Below are 23,478 nucleotides of genomic sequence, written 5' to 3' on the forward strand. Positions count from 1 at the left end.
TAGTTTCAATAACCAACACAAATAGTGGGTCACTTCTGCAAGTAAAATCCAAGGAGACCCAGGAGGAAAGGTTGTTTCAAAGCAGCGCGTGCCTTTGACCCCATAATCAAGCGTTCACCCCTGACAAGTGTCCTGGATTTGACTGTGACTGTAAAAAGTCTGGCCTCTGGGACAAGTGATGATGGCCTGCCTAGGAAATAGGGTCTTTCCAGAAGTAATCTGGTTGAGACCCAGGGGGCTGTGGCCTAAACCCCATCCCTGGCATCGTTAGGAGAAGTAGGTGTGAAAACACAACCAAGGCCAAAAGGAAAAAAATGTCTCATAAAAACAAAGAAACTGGAGTATAAACCAAGGGGTACCCTGCATTCCCCAAGAAGGCCCAGGAAGCTATCAAGGGCTCCAGAAGGGCATTTCCTTGAAGCCTTCAGAGGATGCATAGCTAGTGCTGCCCAACTCCTGGTTGCAGGGTTCCAGAACCTTTTTTTAAGCCACATACTTGGATAGTTTGTTACAGTGGCACCAGGAAGCGATGGGCACAAAAGTCTATTTGCATGAAAATTTGAAAAGAAATAATTTGGAAAGAATGAAACCCAGGTTAACATCCTACTAAGTCGGGCTCAGCGATGTCTTCTGATACACAAGCGGGAACTACAACCAGGGAGCAAAGCTCACAGAGGTATGAAGTGCCTCTTGCTTAATGCTAAAAGCCCCTCGGGCACAGCCTGCGACATATGGGAATTGATAATGGCCTTGGAGCTAAGAGTTACTGTGGCTGAGTTTTCATTTTGCATGTGACACTGTAGCACAGAAGGTGAACTGGAGGGAAACAAGGCTCTGGGCCTAAGGACTGGACTTGAAGCTGGCTGAGCCCCATGGACTGTGACCTCAGCATGGGAAGAGTGATGAAATGGAAATTGAGCCTGCACACGTCATCCTCTAGAGCCAGGTCAGGACTCGAGGTCTGCTGATGTGCCTTCCCAGCCCCAGGTTGCCTCAAATGCAAGGAGTCCCATCCAATCTTTACCAGGGCCCTTCCTTATTCACTCTTTCACAAGGGAGTAAGTTATGAATCTTTGGTGGTCGCCAATAAACAATATTCCTAGAAAACTGAAAGCTGTTCCCTGGCATTTTCCATGAATGGCTTCCTCCATAGGAATTGTCCACATAAAATGCTTGAATAACAGACTCCGCACTGCAGGAGGGGAGAGCGGCTCTTCTCTTGGAATCCAACCATGGGTTCCAAGCAACCCATCAGCCCGTCTCACGGCAGTGACCCCCGTCAGCAGAACCCCAGCCACCTCTGCGTGTGAGGTGCGAGTTCTGTCATGTAAGATGCCAGTAATCCTGCTCCTCTTCCACTGCAGGTTTTCCCAGAGTGCGGAATTCATCTGTTTAGTCAAGGATGACGTTGATTTCCCTTTGGCTACAAGCTCTCATCTGCATAGTGATCTCTTTTCCCTGCCTAGTCCTAATTTTTCTTGACTTCACAACCCCTCAGAGTAGCCAAGTAAATGGGTGTCCTTAGCTCTTCTCATTAGATCAAGAGTGATGTGGCTTTCCTCCAACACAATTTTTTTCCCAGGCTATCTTTTCATTAAGTCTCAATCTGCTCTCTTCCTACAAAGCGGTGTACCAGCTGAGGAGACTGCGTGCTGAGCTGGGGTAGATCAGTCATCCCCTGGGTGACAGCAGCTACGACAATTTCCAGGGAGCCTCACATTCTAGAACATTTTTGCTTTTGATTAATACAGTGCTTTGTTTTGTTCAGGCAAATAAAAACATTGGATCTCTTTCCTACATCCAGAGATGATAAGGCTTGAAACTAAGTCTCTGTAGAAGACAGACAAAAAATGACACAATGGGCGCATCCCTTGAATCATATTCACTTAAAAATGTGCGATAGTGAGAACTCAGGTATGCCAGGGTAGGAATTCAACTGAACTAGCTTAAAAGAGAGGAATACTTTATATTATGATATCTAGAAATTCAGGGGTTAGAAGTAAAACGCTTAAGAATCTCCAATAAATATTTTCGGTGGAGAAATTTTGCGAGAATCAAAATGGAGTCACTTTTGTCAAGCCCTCGCAAAGAAAATACACAAACACAGCCGGGAGGTGGTGAAGCAGGAGTTCGCCCACGTGTGTACATGACAGAAATGTGGCACAGAAGAATACACAACCTTGCTCAAAGGCTACTGTGACCTCTACAGGATGATGTGGCTGCCTGTTCAGTCTCAGTCTGGAGTCACCCTGGTTACTCATCCTAGTCAAGGATAATAATTTTAAGATGTCCTACGTGGTCCTCCTCCTTCCGCCTTTTGCCAGCAAAGGGGAATGAAGGGAAAGGAGGGCCATAGGAATAGGAAAGAGAGTGGAATGAATCGGACATCACTTTCATATATGAATACAGGACCTGTGAAACTCCACATCATCTTCAACCACAAGAGTGGGATCCTGATTAGAACAACTTATTCTCCATGTACATATGTCAAAGTACACCTCACTGTCATGCATATCTAAAACGAAACAAATAAAAAAATTTTTTTAAAAAAAGGAGGCATAAGGAAAAAAACAGAAACAACAACAAAAACCCTCTTCCTATAGGCTCAAGGTTCAGTATGGTGCCTGTATCCCCATCATCATGATGCTCAGGCTCTTCCCAACAAAGTATCCTTATTCTTGGAGCATCTCTGTCCTAAATAGGTTGACGGGAAGTAAAAACAAGAAATACTTAAGAGCTTCCAATCATACTTTTGGTTATTTCTCATTTTTCTTCCTCCACGTTCAGGTTACCCTTCTCTCTATTTTATTGTCATTCTTTTCTTTTGTGAAACTGTTGAGTCATGCAATACAGGCATAGACGTTGACTTTTTTTTTTTTCAGCGAGAATCATTCCAATTTAGAGCTAAGAAAAAAAATCTCTCCCCAAAATAGCCATCTAGTCATCCATAAAGTCTCTGAAAAAAGTACTGTGACTAAGTCTTTTGGCCTGGTTTCTATTTCTGAACCAACTGCTATGGCTACCGACCAGAGAGATTGCCCACAAACTAACCAATCCAACATGCAGAAAAAGAGCAAAGACATCTTCAAAGAGGACAGGGGATGTCACCAAGGAGGAGGTGACATGCTGAGCCGGGAACACATGGAGAAAGCTTTCATTAGTGTTCCAGATCCCAGACAAGTCTGAGAAAATGGCAGATATCTGCCGGCCCCTTGAAATCACAAGGAAGACAGGCCGACAAGTCCAGAAGTACCAGAAAACCATGGAGACTGCATGGCATCCTCACTTCCAGCCTAAGATTTCCAACAGGAAAGTTAACCCAGGTGTGCAAAGCCCACACTTCATCCAAGCTGACATGTGTTTGTGCACACACACACCCAATGTGCAAATTCAATGTACAGAAAAGACTCATGGTAGCAGTGGTTTCTGTAGAGTCTTGTGAGTGCACAATTCTGCATGCTAAGAACTTTGTTTTACCCATCTGGGAGCACAGTGACTCCTCAAATTTGTTGCATGCTTACAAAAAAAAAGCAAATTTTAAAAAATGCTATAAAAATAAGGACAAGTGTGGCAGTCTTTCTTTCCTTTGGCAGATTTTCTCAATTCCAGAGATGACTTCTCTATTCTCCAAACTTCCAGAATGTTTCATGTGTACCATGTGTAATAAAGTTAGCACATTGTGTCTCAGAGTCTCAATTCTTACATTTTTACATACCCTGTTTGGAAAACGTTTGGACAGCATCTACTCAGAAGTTGAAAGCAATGATTTTTGAATCCCTGCTAGGTCAAGTTGTTGGCTAATTGTGTGTTGCTAGAATCCCATTTAGGAGACTATATCTGTCCTATTCTGAGATGACAAAAGGGTGGGTCACAAAGGCAGACTCCTTGTCCCCAACCAATCGCTAATAAGAAGCAGAGCCAAGATTTGAAACCCCTGTATGTTGTCCCAAGCAGGGGTCAAGATCAGAGAAAGAGATCCTATTTAGATGACCGTGACCGTAGGCCAGGTGACAGAAGACAGACTTGGAATATGGTGATGGCAATAAAACTGAGGAAACCTAACTGGATTTCAAAATATTTCAAGGTGGCATCTACTCTGTCCACCTAATGTTCCAACCTATTGCAAGTACCTGGATGGGAGGTGGGACTTTGGGTAGGTAAGGCCATAGGGCCATTTATTTATGCTTCTTCCACCTTGAAACTTGTTCCTGAAACTCTCAGGCACTATGTTCTTTTTAAAATTTAATTTTAATTTTATTCTTTGTTTTTTCGGAGCAGGAGTTTGAACCCAGGGCGTTCTTCATGCTGGGCAAGCACTCTCCCACGGAGCCCACCCTCAGAGGCCACTCAATGTCTTGGATGGGCCATGCCCTCAGGGCCCGGGTTGGAGCAAGAGCCTTGGAGACTCCAGAAATCCACCAGTGAATCCCAAATACAGAACGCAGCAAGTTCCCCCCTTCCCTTGGCGATGGTGGCGAGAAGCCTGTGGGTCTCTGGCCCCTGCTGCCCCCCCCCTTGACATTTACCTTTTGCATTCTGACAATTAAGACACTCTGGATAAATGTGTCACTCTTCCGGGGTGACGAATGCCAACTCACATGCAGGTTTTACTTCCCGGAAGGCACGGGGATCACTTTCAACAGTATTAACGAGCAGCAAACTAAGGTTGGGGAAATCTTGTAAAATTTTCAAAACCAAATTTAACTTTCCTAGGACCACGATACACAGCCATCCATTAAAAGTGGTGGTCATTTTCCGTGCATCTAATGTCACCTCAATGCTACCCAAAGGCCCCGATGCTAAGTGGTTTCTATTCTGGGGACCATTTTCAGATTAGAGTTGAAAATGTGAAATAAAATAGAAGAATTCATCATGGGTTAGATTCAGGATCCCCAGCAGGACTGTAACACGGTACACAGTATCTTCAGGACAAATTTCTTTCCCTCCCTTTCTTCCTTTCTTCTACTTCTTCTGTCTCTGCCCCTCTTATTTTTCCACCCTCCTCTCATTTTTAACTTTGCTTTATGTTCTTTTCAGAACAACCAGCAGAGGGTGAATGTTCTTTGCTTAATCTTTAAAAACCTGGAGGAGAGTAAGTCCTTTCAGCCTGCCTTCCTCTACCTGCGTGTGACTGACCTTGGACGCTCCCACTTAACTGGGTGCCTAAGCGCCCTTCTCTTGCAGATCATAGCTAACAAAAAGACGATGATGGAATAAATAAAAATCTCTCTCTCTCTCTCTCTCTCTCTCTCTCTCTCTCCTTCTCATTTTATACCAGTGACCTGTTTGTTTCTAAAAAAATTTTAAAAATGTGCTTCATGAGACCAATATTTAAACCAGTTAAGAATGAAGTCTCTCCAAGTCTAATTTGAGGTTGCTATAAAACATCTTCCCCTACAAACATACATAAAGCACCAAGTAGTAAGGCAAGAAAATCAGGCTGGTGAATTAATAGTCCACCAGGAGCGACCAAATGGCATTACAGAGGTGTTACATGAAGGCCGGTAGACGTTACAGCTCGATTTTAATCAGCACAATGGGGTTGTTTTGTGTTGATATCTGTGAATAGTCATTTATTTTTTTTATTTTGCCCTCTGCAGAGGAAGCTTCTGGAATGACATGGGAAGATACCGGAGCTTTGGGGGCAACAAACTACTTTTTAATTCATCTTTACATTAGAAAAACACACTTAAAAAGAGAGTAAAAAATAATATGTGACTCATTCGGAGGAAAATCATTTCAAGGTTCAGAATTTCATCCTTCGCTCTCTCACAAGCCCTGTCTTAATTGAAAATGTGTGTTTGAGGACTTTCCTTGGTATATTTATTCTCAGTTCTGCATTAGGTTGGTTAGTTTTAATTATATGAAGGGTAAACACAGTGTCTTCAAGTTTTAGCTGAAAAGAAATATCCAGGGTAAAGCCAAATTTACTCACTCATCCACAGAACCGTGGCACTGAACTCCTGCACAGCCACGGTGCCCTGGGCAGGTGGTGGTTAATTTGGTGGGGAATAGACTCAGGGTCCCTCTCCCCAGGGAGCTATCTTCTAGGGGTTCTGCACTCTTCTGCTCAGTGACCAATTTGGATCAGACCCTTCTATACCATTTGATATCTATTTTCACATGGGTGTGACCTTTTTGGTTGTGAATGCACATTTTTATGTGGGATTCAACCATCTATATTGTACTATCTATCGCTCACTTGACTTCTCCCCCATCATTAGCATTTTCTCCAGTATATGCAGCCAAACTGTATGATATTTTTTTATCACTTGTCAAAAATATATAATATGGATGTGTCACAATTTATGTTACCATTTCCTGTGGGTAACATATAACTATTTTACATATTTTTCCTGGAGAGATAATAGGACTTCTGCCGTCCAGTTTACCCCATGTGCTATCCCAACGTCAACACTTCTCAGATTTGATGGGACCCACAATCCTTCCATTTGGCCATGATGGCTCATGTTTCCTCATTGTCCAGTTTACAGTCCATAGTCACTCATAAAAAATCATCCACCCACATTCCCCGTCATGCTCAGATACCTTGTGCTTTTTCAATTCACTTGGCAAATACTAACTCTGGGTAGCTTCAAGTTTCTCCCATTTTCTGTCTGAATCTGTTTAGCAGCATGTTTGCAGAAAACCAAACAGGCTGACCAGTTGAAATTCATTTCAATCCTCAGTCTAGTCTATCTGGCTTCCTGGCTATTATATTGTGTGTGTTGGTCAGCTTTACATTACTGTCACGGATAGATCTGAGATGATCAAGTAAAAAAAAAGAATGGTTCATTTGGCTCACGGTTTTGGAAGTTCCAGCCCATGATTGATTGGCTCCAATGCTTTTGGAGCTCACGGTGATGAAGCACCTCGTGATGAGGAGTGTGTGATGGAATAAGCTGCTCACCTCACGATAGCTGGGAGAAAAAGAAAAAAGGAAGAGATTAGCATCCCACAATCCCCTTTAAGGACACACCCCCAAAGACACAGAACCTCCCGCTAGGCCCTGCCTCTTAAAGGTCCCACTTCCTCCCAACAGCCCCAAGCTGAGGACCAAGCTCCTTTTGGGGGAGATTTCAGATCCCAACTCCAGCAGTGTTTCCTGGTCTGTTTATTCTCTGTGTCTCTTAGATAATGGTTCCACGTCTTGTATCTTCTCAAGATCTCTGGCATCCCTTCCCCTGAAGCTCCATCTCACTCACAGCTGGGTGCCTTACCCCTTACCCAACCAAGCTAGGAAAGCATTCAGGAAGGCTGGACAGTAAGTCACTTCTGCAGCCACTGTATGGTACCCCACCCCTCTGTGCCTCTTTTATTTTCCACATGATCATGTGGCTTCCCCTTTACCTCTTTCACAAGCACAGTCGGACTACAAAACCAAATATTCACCTTGCCCCATACAAGCATCCCACATGGCTGTTAGTTCCACTCCTGTCTCCATAACTCACTGTCTTGTAATTTACTTTTTTTTTTTGGTACTAGGGATTAAACCCAGGGGTACTTAAGGACTGAGCCACATCCCCCAGACCTTTTAAATAGTTCATTTAGAGTCAGGGCCTCACAAAGTTGCTGAAGCTGGCTTTGAACTCAAGATCCTCCTGCCTCAGCCTCCTGAGCCACTGGGATTACAGGTGTGCACCACTGCACCCTTCATATAAAATTTTTAAAACTGTACTTATAGAAAGTAAGCCTCATAAGGGCAGAGGCCTTGTGTTTATTTCACCTGTGATGTGATTTTGCCAGTTTCTAGCATACTTCTTTGATATAATACATTTTCTATGATTTCAGATAAAAATATGAATATCTCTAAGTACAGAGGTGTAAAGATTTATCTCAAGAGCATCACTAACAGTGGAGTTCCTGTGTCTTATGGTATGTCCAATTTAAAATCTGATCGTTTCTATTAGGTTCTCTTCTAAAATGGAGAGTCCAATTTACGGCCTTATCAATGGTAGATGGATATACCTGTTTCTTTCCCATCTTAAGAACGTGGCCGATTACTAGTTTGAGTATTTTTTATCCATTTAATGAGCCCAAAGAATGAGCCCTCTTTGCTTTCTGTTGCTTTTTTCTTAGATTCCTTCTTGACTTGAGCATAATTTCATCTCTAGTGCTTATTTATATTTCCTAACAAGTAGCCTGGATGTCTAGGAAGTCTTTAAGAATCCCAGAGTTAGGCCTTTGTCTCTTACCTATACCATGAAGGCAACCACTAATATTGAATAAGCAGGACTCGGGAGCTTCATTTAAGTCAGTATTTTCTCCCCACCTTTTCATTTTTCCATTTATTCTGTGACACACATTCTTCCTCTGTCTCTGAGTGAAAACTCGGTAAACTTTTAGATCACACAAACTGTGTAGATTCAGAAAGCAACAAGAGTAGGAAGATAACATAGAACTAGAAAGTGCAGAATCTCATTCAATAATCAAAGATCCAGGTTGTTTTAAAGCTCTGGTTTGTGTTGGACAGAGAAGCCTCTGTTTGGAAATTGGGGTGTGGCTGGGTTTTCATTCATTTTCTACTCTCTCACAATGGCTAACTTTAGGACCTGTGTGGCTGAGGTATGGAGGAGGAAGGAAAAGTTGAAGGCGGGGGCAGAGGCTCTTCATCATTGGACACTGTCACAGGATGGACTCTTGCTCTCTTAGAGTTGCAGATTCTGCAGTCAGACTCCCCTGTGGCCGTAAATGAGCCCTCCTGGGATCTCTCATCTTTGGACATGGGGTCCTGCAGCCAATCTCTAGGATATATCCCTGTCCTAACCACACATGAATCAGGACAAACTGCCCTGGTACATTCTGGGAGAACAATCAGACACTACGGTAAGAGCAACTCCTGTGGCTCAGCAGGTCAGCTTGGGAGCTCAGCTCTTAGCCCAGATAGTTCTCCTCCAAATGCACCAGAGAGGATTTCCTTATGATTCAAGCAAAGCCCCTCTCACTAGTCTTGGAGTAAGGGGACAAGGATGGGGATTTTTAGGACAGTAGCAGTTACCCCCAGATATTCCCTGGACAAATACTTCTTCCAGTCTCCATTCCACCCTTCCCCAGCCTACCACCAATGACTGCCCAGATCCTTTTATAATGCAAGTTAGGGATCAAAAGATGTCACTCGTATTCAGATACCTGTTTGGAATGTTTGTATTTTGACTTGACATTCATTTTTGAGTATCTATTATATCTCGGGTTCATGGATCTGCCTCCAGTTTAATACTATGTTGCACAAATACTTATTTGGCATTTTTTGCTGTATTTTTGTCTTGCAAACTCTTAAATAATGTTACCAGTCAAGCATTGCAGCCTCTTCCCTGTGATACATAGTTTATTGAAGAAAACTCTCCTCATCGCAAGGTAATGCAAGTCATTTTCTGTACTTTCCTCCAAGTTATTTACTGATTAATTTGTTTGTATTTAAATCATGACTCCATCTGGGGTTTATCCCCTGTGGAGGGGAAAACAGAAGTCTACAATATCAGAATATTTCATTTTTTGCCAGGTTCATTCTGCTGGTAGTTTCCCATGTTTTTATATTTTTAAAATACATTGGACAGTGAATATCCTGTAAAGTTCTTATGAAGCTCAATAGTGACAGAGTGTAATAATGGACCAGGAGGAGTGGCACATGCCTGCCATCTCATCTCATTATGGAGGCTAAGGCAGAAGGATCACAGGTTTGAGGCCAACATCAGTAATTCAGTGAGGCTGTATGCAACTGAGTGAGACTCTGCTTCAAAATAAAAAATGAAAAGGGCTGGAGATGTAGCTCAGTGGTAAGGCACTCCTGGGTTCCATCCCCACTAACAACAACAACAACAACAAAAAGTGAAATAATGTCAATTTCCTTTTGATAAGCTTCTTTGAAAGAAATGATACTCAGACTAAAAACCATAATGATGCCACAATATGCTATCTACACCACATTTATCTAACAACCGGTCCTTGTGAGTATGAAGACTTAATTAAAAATCACACAGCAATCTGTTAGCTGGAAGTTGGAGGTCAGGCTTGGCAGATAAAACCTCAGAATTTCCTTTACCATATGTTTGAATTCCCATGTGGATTCAGGAAGGATTTATGTGGCCACAGATGGCACATATTTCAAAGGAACAGGAGGTGGCTTCAGGGAAGCCACATGGTCAGAACCAAACCTGGGTCTGCGTGCTGTCAATAGAAAGAAGGTACAGCTGCCATAGGTATTCAAGAGGAAATACTGGTTTGATGGCTACAGGAAGACAAGTGAGGAAAGGAAACGCATTCCAAATTTCATACCCCCCAAAATCAGACCCATTTCAATAAACGAGAAACAGAAAAACAATTCTAAAGGGTTCTTTTTTTTCCTTTTCTCTCTCAAGGAAATATAAAAACCACCCAATTATATCACTTCTTGGGCCAAAATGCAAGAGAACTCTGGCCTTGCTCTTGAAGCTGCGGGCTGTGTTCAGTCCTCTCTGCACCTCATGGCAATGGTCAGCTCTCTCCGCCACTCTGTTCTCTGTCTTCAGCCACCTGAGGAGCTGCCCCAGGGCTGCCTGTGGAGGGAGACTCATGCATCTGGCTCCCATCAATCCTGCTGCTGTCTGAAAAGGCTTGCAGGGAGCACCCAGGCCAGACCCGGGTGCAAAAGCAATAATCATAGAAAACATGCACTGATAATAAAACCTCTTTTCTTCTTGTATATGGCATATACTGTCTGTACTCAGCACTGCCTGTGAATTGTCCTGCACATGCATCCCAGCACCTGGATGAGGCAGGCACTCATATCACTCCCATTTTTTGGAAAGGTGGTACAGAGGGAGTGGACACAACTCATAAGTCACAGGAGTTGATCGAAAAGTCCAGGCCCCTTCTCTGCCCTACTGAGTTCTGCTTGTCCCATGTCCTTGGGAACCACAGTAGAAAAAAAAAAGTCACACTGCAGTGTCTATTATGCCTTCTATGTTTGGTTTAAATGGATGATGGGCAGGAGGAGGAGAGAAACAGTGGGGTTCAATGCTGTTCTCTGAGAACTGGGCCAAACCTAAGAGGGGTCATACATGGTACGGGGCTTGTTGAAGGGGTGAGTACCAGACTTCTACTCTCCAAAGAAGCTAAAAGCATTGCTTCTGCCTCATGTGTGTGAGGCGGAAGGTGCTTCCCAAGCCACCTTTTCAACATCCAAACACAAAGCTCTTCTGAGGGGCATCCCACATCACAACAAAGTCTCAGAATCCACCCTGAAGAATGACCCAGACAGGGAATTGGCACCGAATTTAAGACAGATATGAAACTTTTCAGTATCCACCCAAATCAAGGAAATCTTTGCACGACTGTTTTGCAGCATTTTGGCAAAACAAAAACAAAAGAAAGAACGAAAGGATGTGCATTCGGCTTTTTCATCAAAATCTTGTTTCAGGGAGCGAGTATGAAGGTAGGAGACACGGTGGAATTAGATGGATGTCATTACCTTAAGTACATGTATGAACACACGAATGATGTAATTCTACCTTGTGAACAACCAGAGATATGAAAAACTGTGCTCTATATGTGTAATATGAATTGAAGTGCATTCTGCTGTCAAATATAACAAATGAGAATTAAAAAAAACTTGTTTCAAAGCTTTCCAGTGGTGAAACAACTAGAAAAGCAAGGAGTTACCTGATTTGATGAGTTATACCGAGAGAAGAGATAATTTGTCTATAGGCATCATTCATTCATCATTCATTCACTCAACAAACATTTCCAGAGACTCCCCTTAGCATGGGATCCCTTTATAACTGGGAGTATAAGTGTGAACAAGAAGAAAAAAAAATCTCTGCTTTTATGAGATGATGTTATAATGGAGGCTACAACTAATAAACACATAAATGAAGTAACAGAATATCATGTGGCAGGTGACATGTTGCAAATAGACAGCGATAAATATAGGATAGTGACAGCAAATGGCTGGGGGCCTGATTTAAATGGAGCAGTCAGATGCATTTATCTAAGGTTAAAAATGAGACTTCAAGAAGAATACATGGGGCTTAAAAGGCAGAGCACTTGCCTAGCGTGTGTGAGATCCTGGGTTCGATCCTCAGCACCATATAAAAATAAATAGGCAAAATAAAGTCATTGGATCCATCTAAAAATGTTTTTTAAGTAAATCAATAAGAGGAAGAGATGAAATCAGCCAAGAAGACTTCTGGAAGAAGAGTATGCCCAGGGATAGAAGAGCTCTTGTACAAAAGGTCTGAGGTAGACACAGGCAGCCAGTGTGACCAGCACCCAAGGAGGGAGAGATGTGGCTCAGGAGAGGGAGCTGGGGAGTTGGGACGGCCACAGGACACCCCAGCACATCAACCGTCTGAGCAAAGGTGAGCATCTGATTATAACTTCAATAAGAAACCACTGCAAACTTTTCCATATAATTTTCATACAACTTATGAAAGTTGTAGTCGGCATAGTTTAGAGAAAGATAATTTTCCTGATGAGGACATCAGGACAGAAGACACAGTCTGGGGCCACCCTAATTGAAGTGGGGCGTATGTTCACTCTGGGTCTGCTGAGGTGAGCCAAGATCTGATTGCAATTGTTAAGTGATTGCTGGGTGTGGTCGAGGGTCATGGATGTCTGTGGATTACGGAGGGAAGCAGAGAGAGCCGTGTTTTTCATTAGCCCTGACAGTGAAAGGGCAGCAGCCTTGGTAACCTGGTCACTGTGAAGATTCTATTTCAGTTAAACAAATGCAGATGAAGGAAGCAAGGCAAGGTGAACTTGGAGGTGCAGGCAGGAGTGTCTGCCATGAGGGGCCAGGGCACCCTTGGAGATGAGGCTGATGGAAACAGCCACTCCAGGATTCTGACGTTAGCAATTATTAGGGAGCCACTGACATGGGGACATGGGTGGGGCAGCATCCAGGGCAGGTGGTCAAGGACAGTTTTGTTCATCCTGAGTGACGGACACCTGTCAGACATCTACCTGGAGCCGTCAGCCATCTGTGGGGTATGGGTGTGAATTCAGGGAAAAAAAAAATCTGGAGATGTGAATGTCATCTCTCTATAGACACTCTTATTATTCCACACACCTGGCCTCGGTAGCTTTCTCTGACCTTAAGGATCCATAGGCAGGTTTCAAAAGCCAAGGTCATCCTTAGTGCAAGAGCTCTCAGAGTGTGGCCCACCACGTGCTCCATCGAATCATCCTGCTGTTTGCATGTGACTGTGTTTTTGAGGCTGCCACGCCAGCTACTTTGACAAGGCACGCAGTAGGGCAGTAGCACCTTCATTTTGGACAGGTGCCCCCAGGAAGCTGGCTGGATACTGTCATTCTCCCTGTGGTGACCTCACAAGGCTCTCCACTGAACCAGAGAGAACCAGGCTGCCATGCAGCCTGGACTGGCGGGGTCTCTGGGGATGTGTGGGGGGCAGGTGGGAGGAACCCCATAATGCATCTTTTCCTAGCACCTTAACTCTGTCACCATTATGACTGTGTCACCATAGGACTGCTTGAGCCTCTATAATGTCACTGTGATGGCATTTTTTTTTTTAATTTCATGCAAAGTTCTGTAACCCTGTGGTTCTCCAGTTATGTTCACAAATTTGATTTAATCCGCATTTTGGTTACTTCTGAAAAAATTTTTGAATTATTTTGTTGATTTATATATATATATATATATATATATATATATATATATATATATATATATACCCAAATGACTTAAAAACAGCACAGTATTGTGAGGGAACCACATCAGTGTTTATAGCAGCATGATTCACTATAGCTAAGCTACGGAACCAATTTAGATGCCTTAAATAGATGAATGGGGGTAAAGAAATTATGGTATATATACATGATTGGATATTACTCAGCCATAAAGAAAAATGAAATTATGGCATTTGCAGGTAATTGGATGGAGTTGGAGAATATCATGTGAAATGAAGTAAGCCAATCCCCAAAAATCAGATGCTGAATGCACTCTCTCATAAGTGGATGCTGATTCATATTGGGGGGACATGGGAAAAGTGGAGGAACTTTGGATGCAAAGGGGAGGGGAGAAGGGAGCAAGGGGGCCAGAAAGGTGGTGGAATGAGATGAACATCAGTACCCTAGGTACGTATGATTGCACTAATGGTGCGACCATAATTCATGTACAGAGAAGTGAAAAATTGTCCTCCGTTTGTGTACAATGAATGGAAGAGCATTCCACCGTCACGTATAACTGATTAGAATAAGTTGAAAAAAGTCTTAAATTATGTATTTATTCTTTTTTTTTCCTTTTACTTCTGACTCTTTCATCACCCACATGATATAGCACTTCCTCTTCTGAGTTTCTCTCCACTCGGATGCTTCCAACCACTCCGTGGTTAAGCCTCTAATATTGGCACATGTCTATTGTATTTGACTTCCATCACATTACAGCTGTTTGTTCTCATTTTATGCTTAAATAGAATTATGAGAGCCAATGTACATTGCCGAAATTGTACATTAAACTTCTGCAAATTAAAAAAAAATCAAAATTTAATTTTGTTTCATGGGAACCTTACTATGTTCTCTAGAAAAGGAACTCTCTTCCTATTAACCTTTAAGAATATTTTCTTCAATGGTACCTGCTTTATTAAAAGGAACTTATCAAATGAAATGTTTAATTTAAAATATTTTTCAAGACTCTGGGATAATTGGCCACTCATTTTAAGCATCCTACATTGCTCTGATTTGTTTCAGTTCTAAGTGAAGTAATTCTGAAAACATGATAAACCTGGATAGATTACCTAATGGAAAAAGAAAAATAGGTACAAAATAGAAATAAACTACTTGATACAAGTGGGAAACTATTCTTCACTGTTATTAATTATTTTTAGGTGCTCTATAATACTAAAAGCTTCTACATATCTGTTATCATTTGTTTTTTGGAGTAGCTCTATAAAGTAGATAAGAGAGATGATTATTTTCATTACATATCCTGAGAAAATTACTGAGTTGCCCAACATCTTACACAGTAAGTACTAGATCAAGGGATTAAACCCGGGTCCTTTCACTTGAAATCTGAAGTGTCCTCCAAAGGAATCTTTTCAAAACATGTGACCAGTGTTTTCCCTAACATGATGAGTAAGGTTTCCCCTTTGATTCCCAGCTGTTTCTGAGGTACTTAGAAGAGGCCTCCTGAGTTGATCAATCTGTTTTTTAAATAAAGTCAGGAACTCCATTATTCATAACACTTTTGATGCAAAAGACAAATCCCACCTCAAACTGGCAAAGTCCAAATGGCATTTATTTTGTAACCTAAGAAAACTCTAGGAATTGGAAGTCTTCAGGTATAGTTGGGTCCAGGATCTTAGTGCTATCAAGACCAGGTCCCTCTGTAGTCCTTGACTGTTCTTCTCTTGATGGGGCTAGGACATGTCTCCAGGGTGACCCCTCAGCACTCCTTGTCATGTCTCCATGGTAGGAAGATGCAGCTCCTTCCTCCCTGGCATCTCAGCAAAGGTTGGAAAACACCTTGGATTAATTCTGAATTGATGGCCCTGGGGAAAGGGTGGCAATTTTCTAGCAGTTTAAGCTTTGATCTTGAGCTTGCCTCTTGTTGCCAGAGGTTCTAGGATACTAGACATATGGGGAGAAAGAAAGGACTAGATACTACAGAGGAAATTTCACCTAGTGTTTACTATATTAGTAACTGCAGAGAGTATTTAGCTTAATTCTCAGTATTCCCTGAGAACTAAATGATCCCAGCTTGTTTTTTTTTTTCAATATGAGAAGAATTTGGAATTTTAAATTAAGTAGTGTCAGGAGGCTTTCAAATGCCAGTGGTTAGGGTAGAAGGGTAGAATTGGTTTAACCAAACAGTTATAGAAAAAATGCTTTTCAATTAGTTTATCTCCATCTCAACAGATGAAAGTGATGGGATAGCTAGAACTTAAAATGTTTTAAAACATTGCAAAAGCTCTAATGCTTTGAACTTAGACTGTGGGGGCTATTAAAATCAGTCATCGTAATCAATTTATTATACCATGGTGCTTGTACATGTTCAATGCCAGACAGATTTCAGATTTATGGTCCATCATACATTATGTATCAACTATAAAAAAGTTTTATGCTATTGCACTAAATTTCAAGAAAATAAAAATTCTGACAAAGAGGATGCTACCTTTAAAAAAATAACCCTCTAGTTCATGACCGACACCTTGTAGTTGCTTCAGCCATCAGCTCTGTGTTTCGATCCTCATAGAAGCACATGAGACATTAATAGCAGACTTCAGAAGCAAAAGTGGTGTTTAGAAGGAAGAAAGCTTTCGTTTAGAAGGAATTGAGTCAATTTTTCATTTCAAAGTAATGAAGCTTTTAGGAGTACTAAACCCAGGAACCACTCCAGTACAGGAACATTAGTCCTGAGAAAAAAAGCACATCTTGGCCTTTCACTTGGATGATGAGAGGAGGCATCGGACACAGAACCACGTTTTAAAAATCATGATTAATAGGGAGTAAAAACTATCATTAAATACTGAATAACTCTTACAGAGGAGGGATTTCTGCATCCACTGCAAACACAGGAAGACGGAGAGCAAAGTGAAATGAAAATACTGCTTGTCACAGATTCATAGTAGGGTGAGCTGTCAAACTTGAAAAGTTAAAAAAAAGTAAGCATTTATAAAATATGCTATGCTGGACCCCAACTTATGCCAAGCTGAAATCTAAGAACTGATTAAAAGACCTCACATACTGCTATTTGAATTTATTTTCATACCTAGATAATTTTTTTTTAAAAAAGGGCTCACAATAAAATGGTTACTTTAAATTTTTTTCTAAGATGCACAAAAATATTTTCAGTATGAAAAGCCTTCTCACTGCCACTATATTTTTTTCTCTAAACATATATCCTAATATTTTTCTATGAGAAGACAAAAAAAAGATTCCATTAAGATACACTGCAGAGAATTCATAAAGAAAAATGAAATTATGGCATTTGCAGGTAATTGGATGGAGTTGGAGAATATCATGTAAAATGAAGTAAGCCAATCCCCAAAAATCAGATGCTGAATGCACTCTCTCATAAGTGGATGCTGATTCATATTGGGGGGACATGGGAAAAGTGGAGGAATTGGCATTTTCTTAAATCAAAAACAAAACCTCCTGAAGGTCAAGGGAAGGAGTTAGTGTAAGTAAATATGGAGCAGCATTTTAATCACACACTCTTATGTTAAAAGCTAAAAAAATCATTCAAGGATGCATTGAACTCTAATTTATAGGCATTTTCTGGCTCTGAATGAATAAGCAATTCTGAGGCTACTTTTGGTGATTCTAGTCAAGTAAGGAGGGACTTTTATTTCTGCCAATGGAGGTTCATGTTTCACCACTGGAGAAATGAGCAACCAATGTGCAGAGGCTATAACAAAACCACTGTATGGCTGATGAAAATTGGAGGTATTCAATTTAAGGTTGGTAACCTACATAAATGATGTGGAAATAAATTCATGCCTATGTACGTGAGTATATTGAATCTGAGAACAATGATAGTCTGATGTAACAATCCAACTCTTGACAGGCTGTGTATTGTTCATGTGTACCCTTTATCACGTAGCCAGTAGCACTCATTAAATGAAGAATTCTTTCACTACTTTTGTAAAGTTAAAAACAAAAAGATGTCCCAATTATGAAATACGATGACATCTATAACATTATTATTGATGATGGCTTTTATGGTTTTCTTCTGGCCTCTCCACATGGGTTGCTCATTTCTCCATTTTTTTTGGCCCCAAAGAAGGTGTTCCTGGGAAGTTGGAAAGGAGGCAAGCATATTGACTCTCAGAGTTAAACCATAAACTGCAAAATCAGCCTAATGAAGATCAAAGGAGAAATATGTAATGCCAACAGGCCTCGATTGCAACCTGATGGAATTTTTAATACCCCTGCGAGTGTGTCTAAAAGAATGTAGAGTAGGAAGAAATGCAAATGAGAAGCAATTATAAATGCATGGATTGTCTGTCCCTGTCTGAAGAACTGTCCAGGAGGGGAAATTGCCACTGTGATACCAAAAATTAATAAGGTCAGTCTCAGTGGGTAGTGCATCCCTATAGTTTGCAGATGCAAGCATTACACACTTAGGTACAGTTAAAATCTTATACCTCCCATCATTAATCCCTTGCCCACCATGTGATTTTCAGATCACAATTTGGCCTAGGAAATAGAGCCCGAGAGCCAGTGGACGACATGTGAGACACCATTAAACATTCTCCAAAGTTACATCTCTCACTACCAACTAGTATATTTGCAAAGCCTTCATCTATACTTCAGTCTCAAGCACTGGGTTACTGAGAGTCTGCCCCCTGCACCCTCATTTTTCTAATGGTAAGTCAGAATTTTAACTTCAAGATTATAAATAAGCAAGCTTTTAGGGAAGAAATAGGCCAAGTTCAGTGAAAAAAACCCTCTGGATCTCCAAATTGGGTTTGTGATAGCCTCCACAATGCCAAAGCCATGAACAACCCATCTTTAGAAACCCGATCTACTGAGTACCCATTCTCTACTATCCACCATCTTCATAGCAGTCTCTAGCACCTCATGTTTTTATTTTTTTTTTTTCGAAATTGATTTCATTGAACCTCTATGCATTTTCTCTGCCTGCAACATAGGAGCAATACCTAAAAGTCTGTATAATTGAAGTATATAAACTAAAATTATCCCAGGGTCGTACCTGCATTTTTTCTGCAGAGTTCAAGCAGCAGGGTCATGGTCATCTTTGTCCATATATGACTTCTTCATTCTTCCATGGCTCCTCAGCACTTTTCCTACATATTTGTTGAGCAAGGAGAGTAAGACTATATCCTGACCTTCAGACGTTGAAGTCCATTACCAGTAGATTAGGCAGTTAAAGACATTTAAGGCTTAATATGCATAATTTCTTAGACAAATTGAATTTCAGATCCTGTGTATGTTGTTTTGTTTTGTTTTTGTTTGTTTGCATAATGCATCACAGCTTTAATCTCAATCTTAACAGGGCCATTTGTCTTCATCAATGCTAATCTCCAACCTTGAAAAGAGATCAAAGTCAATGGTCCTTAACACCTGGTTTCTATGCAGCTAAAAATATTTATTTGTTCAAGAAACGAAATTTTGATTTATTTCTATTTTTTGGAATTCCAGTGTAAAATATGTCTCTCCAATATTATATGTCAATATTCACTAGCTATAATTTCCCAAGTAGTGGGGAAACTGCAGCCAAGACACATTCCATGTTCCAAAGCAGCTGGACAGGAGAAGGGATTCAGGATCTCCATGCATGTTCTCAGTGTGTAGGTGAATCTTGTGGGTCTATTCCTCCTAGCTTATGCTGTTTCTACTTTCAAGTAAAAATACACAGTAAAGTCATACATGATACAAATACTTAAAATACAAACTAAGAGAACCACATTTTCCTGATCCTACAATCTAAATCTAATCACACACTCTGAAAATAATTAAAGGAAATTGACAGAAAACTCCAGTAGCTAGAAGCAGAAGTCATACTGGGCAGAGCTCTCAGAACTTGAGAAAGATAGCATGATCCGTTTTATTTTTAATCTCCCATATTTCCTAGACAGGGCACCTCAGAGGCGTGCAATCTACCATGCCTAACAGACAGAAGAGAAAACCAGGAACTTCTGCTCTTTGGGGTACAAAGAGGAGGAAAGAGTAAGTCCAACAGAGTACTAGTGGGAAGTCCCAAGCTCTCCTGGACAGGAGCAAGCAGGTTAACCATTCTGTACCATCATCTCCAAAGCCCAAGGGGCATATCCAACCCCTGATTCATCTGGATTCTGATGGGACAGTCTGTGCAGCACCAATGAGCCCTGGTGTCCTCCTGCCCTCAACCTAACATCATAAGAAGAGCCAGGTGTGGTGACTTCCACCTACCTCCCTACTGCAGAAGGTAACACCAAGATACCCAGGGGTCCAGGGAAGCCATGGCTGCCCTCCCAATCAGCACCAGCAGAGATTGAGAAGCAATGGCACAATTATTAACTATACCCAGGTCACAATTATATGGGCTTTCACAGTTAAAGTGTCATGGAAATGTCTGCTACCCAAAGGCCACCGTCTACATGAGAAACCTAACCAGGGTGGACTCCTGATGATTAGGAGACTTAGGAAGGATTAAGGGCCTCCTGACTTCATAACCAGGTATCCAAGGGACAGCCCCAAGTCACTCAAGAGCTAGGAAGCTATAATTTGAATGAGAAAGATAGTCCACTGATATGAAAACTAAGATGAATATGTGGGTATACACACTGGTATAACCCAAGGTGCATTTTTAAAGGAGCCTTGATATAATCATTATCATTACCTTGAAACAAAAAAATTAAAAATTATAAAGGGAAAAAGTCACAAAAATAAACAAAGAGTACTTAGATGAATGAGAAACATAGTTACTAAAATAAAAGCTTCCCCTGGTGGAATCAACAAGAGAACAGAAATGGAAAAGGAGAGATTTGATTAATTTGAAGACAGATCAACAGAATGTTCTCATTCTGAACATCAGGACTTGGGAGCTTGTGAAACAAAAAAGAAAATCTGCTATGTACATGAAAATGTTTGAGAAGAAGAGGAGAGAGAATATAGAGCTAGAAAAATACTCAAACTATAATGGCTGCAAACTTCCTGAATTTGGCAAAAGACGTTAATCTACAGGTAAAGAAACTTAGTCAATTAAAAATAGGGTGCATTTAAGAAATTCACAGAAAATCACCTCGTGATTAAACTTGTGAAACTAGAAATGAAGGAAACCATTAATAACTGTCTGAGGGAGACAATGCATTATTCACAGAGGAGCTGATTCAAATGGCAGGGCATTTATCTTTTGAACCTCTGGAGATCTAAGGACATCAAGGGTGTGGTGAAGGAAAGTAGCTCAGCACATAGCAGCTAGGATGTGTGGGGGGGAGTGAGAGAGGAAGAGAGGGAGGGAGAGAAGGAGGGGGAGAGAAGAAAGAAGGAGGAGGAGGAATAGGAAGAGGAGAAGGAGGAAGGAGAAGGAGAAGGAGGAGAGAAGCCAGAGACAAGATATAATCCCATGGGTATATTCCCAGTGACCTACTTCCTTCAGCCTTGCCCCACCTGCCTACAGTTACCACCCAGGAATCCACTGAGATTATTCATCAAATGGATTAATCCACTGATGAGGTTACAGCTCACAACCCCATCTTTTCACTTCTGAACTTTGCTGCATTGCCTAACACATGAGCTTTGGGAGGGACGTTCCACATCTGAACCATAACAACAGAGTGTGACCATATTCGATGATTATTTTAAACAAAGCAAAGACTGAGTTAAAGAGAACAAAGAAAAGAAATTTCTTATGAGTTCTTATTATATCACACTAAAATTAGTTTTTATGGTAGAAAAAAATAAATGGAACCTTAAAATAGAGATATCTCATGGTCATTATCTCCACCAAGTTATCATATGGCAACATTAACAGGGTAATAAAAAGATATCATATGCTTCCTGATATGACTTAGTAATAAATACCATTATTTACATATTAGGTTAAAATCTGTGGCCTGGAAAAAAGGATAAGAAACTGCCCAGAAGCTGAGTGTTGTGGCACACAGCTGTAATCCCAGGCTGAAGCAGGAGGATCTCGAGTTCAAAGCCAGCCTCAGCAAAAGCAAGGTGCTAAACAATTCAGTGAGACCCTGTTTCTAAATAAAATACAAAACAGGCTGGGAATGTGGCTCAGTGACTGAGTGCCCCTGAGTTTAATCTCCTGCAAACCATTCCCACTCCAAAAAGAATAGAAACTGCCCAGAAAATTCAGAATGAGAAAAATTCTTCAAAACAGCATTAATCTTGACAATCGCAACAACAAAAATAAATTTGAAGTCTCAAAAATTAAGTAATGCAGCTAGTTGCAAAGGCACATACCTGTAATCCCAGCAGCTGAAGAGGCTGAGGCAGGAGTTTGGAAAGTTTTAGCCCAGCCTCAGCCATAAGCAATTTAGCAAGTCCTTGTCTCAAAATAAAACATGAAAAAGGGGTAGGGATGTGGCTCAGTCATTAAGCGGCCCTGGGTTCAATCTCTGGTACCAAAAAAAAAAAAAAAGAAAGAAAGAAAGAAAAAAGTAATATAAAAATTAACAGAAGCAGCAAGGGGATTGTTGTTTCAGATTAAGTGTAACTAATATATCATAAAAGAAGTTCCGTGCATCCTCTGGTGGATTCTGATGAACTTTTGAAAGGAAAGAAATATAAAAATTATTGGAACTAGATGGGGAAAATTTATGACATTTATGTAAGATATTATTTTACTGATGTTAATTTTTTCATATTTTTTAGTTGCTCATGAACACAAAACATTTATTTATTTTTATGTGCTGCTCAGAATGGAACCCAGTGCTTCATGTGTGCCAGGCAAGCACTCTACCACTGACCCACAAAATCAGCTCTTTTTTTTTTTTTTTTGTTTTTTGTTTTTTTTTGAAGGTCTGATCATTTATTTGTTACCGATAAAAATTCTATTTTTGACTGGACTCAGACTTAGAAGTAGAAGCTCTCAGAGAAGACAGCCTACGTCTCTTGGCAATTTGTTCCTGGCGTTTTTCTTTGGCTTCTTTCATTCTCTTGGCCAAAAGTTTGGCATATTCTGCAGCCTCTTCTTTATTCTTCTTAGTACGCTGTTTCTTCAGAGCAATACGCCGGCGCTTGTGTTGCAGGACACGTGGAGTAACAAGTCGCTGAATCTTTGGTGCTTTGGTCCTGGGTTTTTTACCTTCCTTGTTTAAGGGTTTTCTGACAACATATTGGCGGACATCATCTTCCTTAGAGAGATTGAAAAGTTTGCGGATTCTACTAGCTCTTTTGGGTCCTAGTCTTCGAGGTACAGTAGTATCAGTAAGTCCAGGAATATCCTTCTCTCCTTTTTTTACAATAACCAAGTTGAGAACGCTCAGATTGGCATCCACAATGCAACCTCGAACAGACTTGCGCTTTCTCTCTCCAGTTCGCCTGGGTCTATAACATGAGTGCCCCTTACTCAGTAGTAGGCGAACACGGCCATGGGTCAAGACACCCTGCTTCATGGGGAAACCTTGTTTGTCATTCCCACCACTGATTCGGACCACATAACCCTTCCATTCTTCACCCAGAGCATCCGCAGCAACTTCTGTGGCCATACACTTCTCATAAAAAGTACGAAGTTTGCGTTCATCGTCCACTTCAATGAGTTTCTGACAGCCAGTGGCTGGGAAGGAGATATTCAGCTTCATCTTGGAGCAGCTGATCGCCCACAAGGCGCCACGAAAAAGAGCCAAAATCAGCTCTTGATGTTAATTTCTTAAGTGCGATAATGGTATTGTGGTCACAAAGAAAACTCTCTTTTTCTTAGAAGATACACAGAAAAATATTTAGAGATAAAAATCCTAACGTTTGCCAAATACTTTCTTATGATTCATCAGACAAAAGCAGAAAAGTTCCTACAACCAGATAGATATGGGGCAGGGTGTTGATCTGAAATAAAGAGAAGGTGCCAAAAAAACGTGCATTGGA

At 41.1% G+C, this 23,478-nt stretch overlaps 1 pseudogene; it reads right to left on the reverse strand.

The window, feature by feature from the left end:
- Positions 1 to 22,425: 22,425 nt before the first annotated feature.
- Positions 22,426 to 23,239, reverse strand: LOC144374451 (small ribosomal subunit protein eS6 pseudogene; annotated as a pseudogene).
- Positions 23,240 to 23,478: the final 239 nt, after the last annotated feature.

This window comes from Ictidomys tridecemlineatus, unplaced genomic scaffold (genome assembly GCF_052094955.1).
Source record: "Ictidomys tridecemlineatus isolate mIctTri1 unplaced genomic scaffold, mIctTri1.hap1 Scaffold_70, whole genome shotgun sequence".
Classification (NCBI taxonomy): domain Eukaryota; kingdom Metazoa; phylum Chordata; class Mammalia; order Rodentia; family Sciuridae; genus Ictidomys; species Ictidomys tridecemlineatus.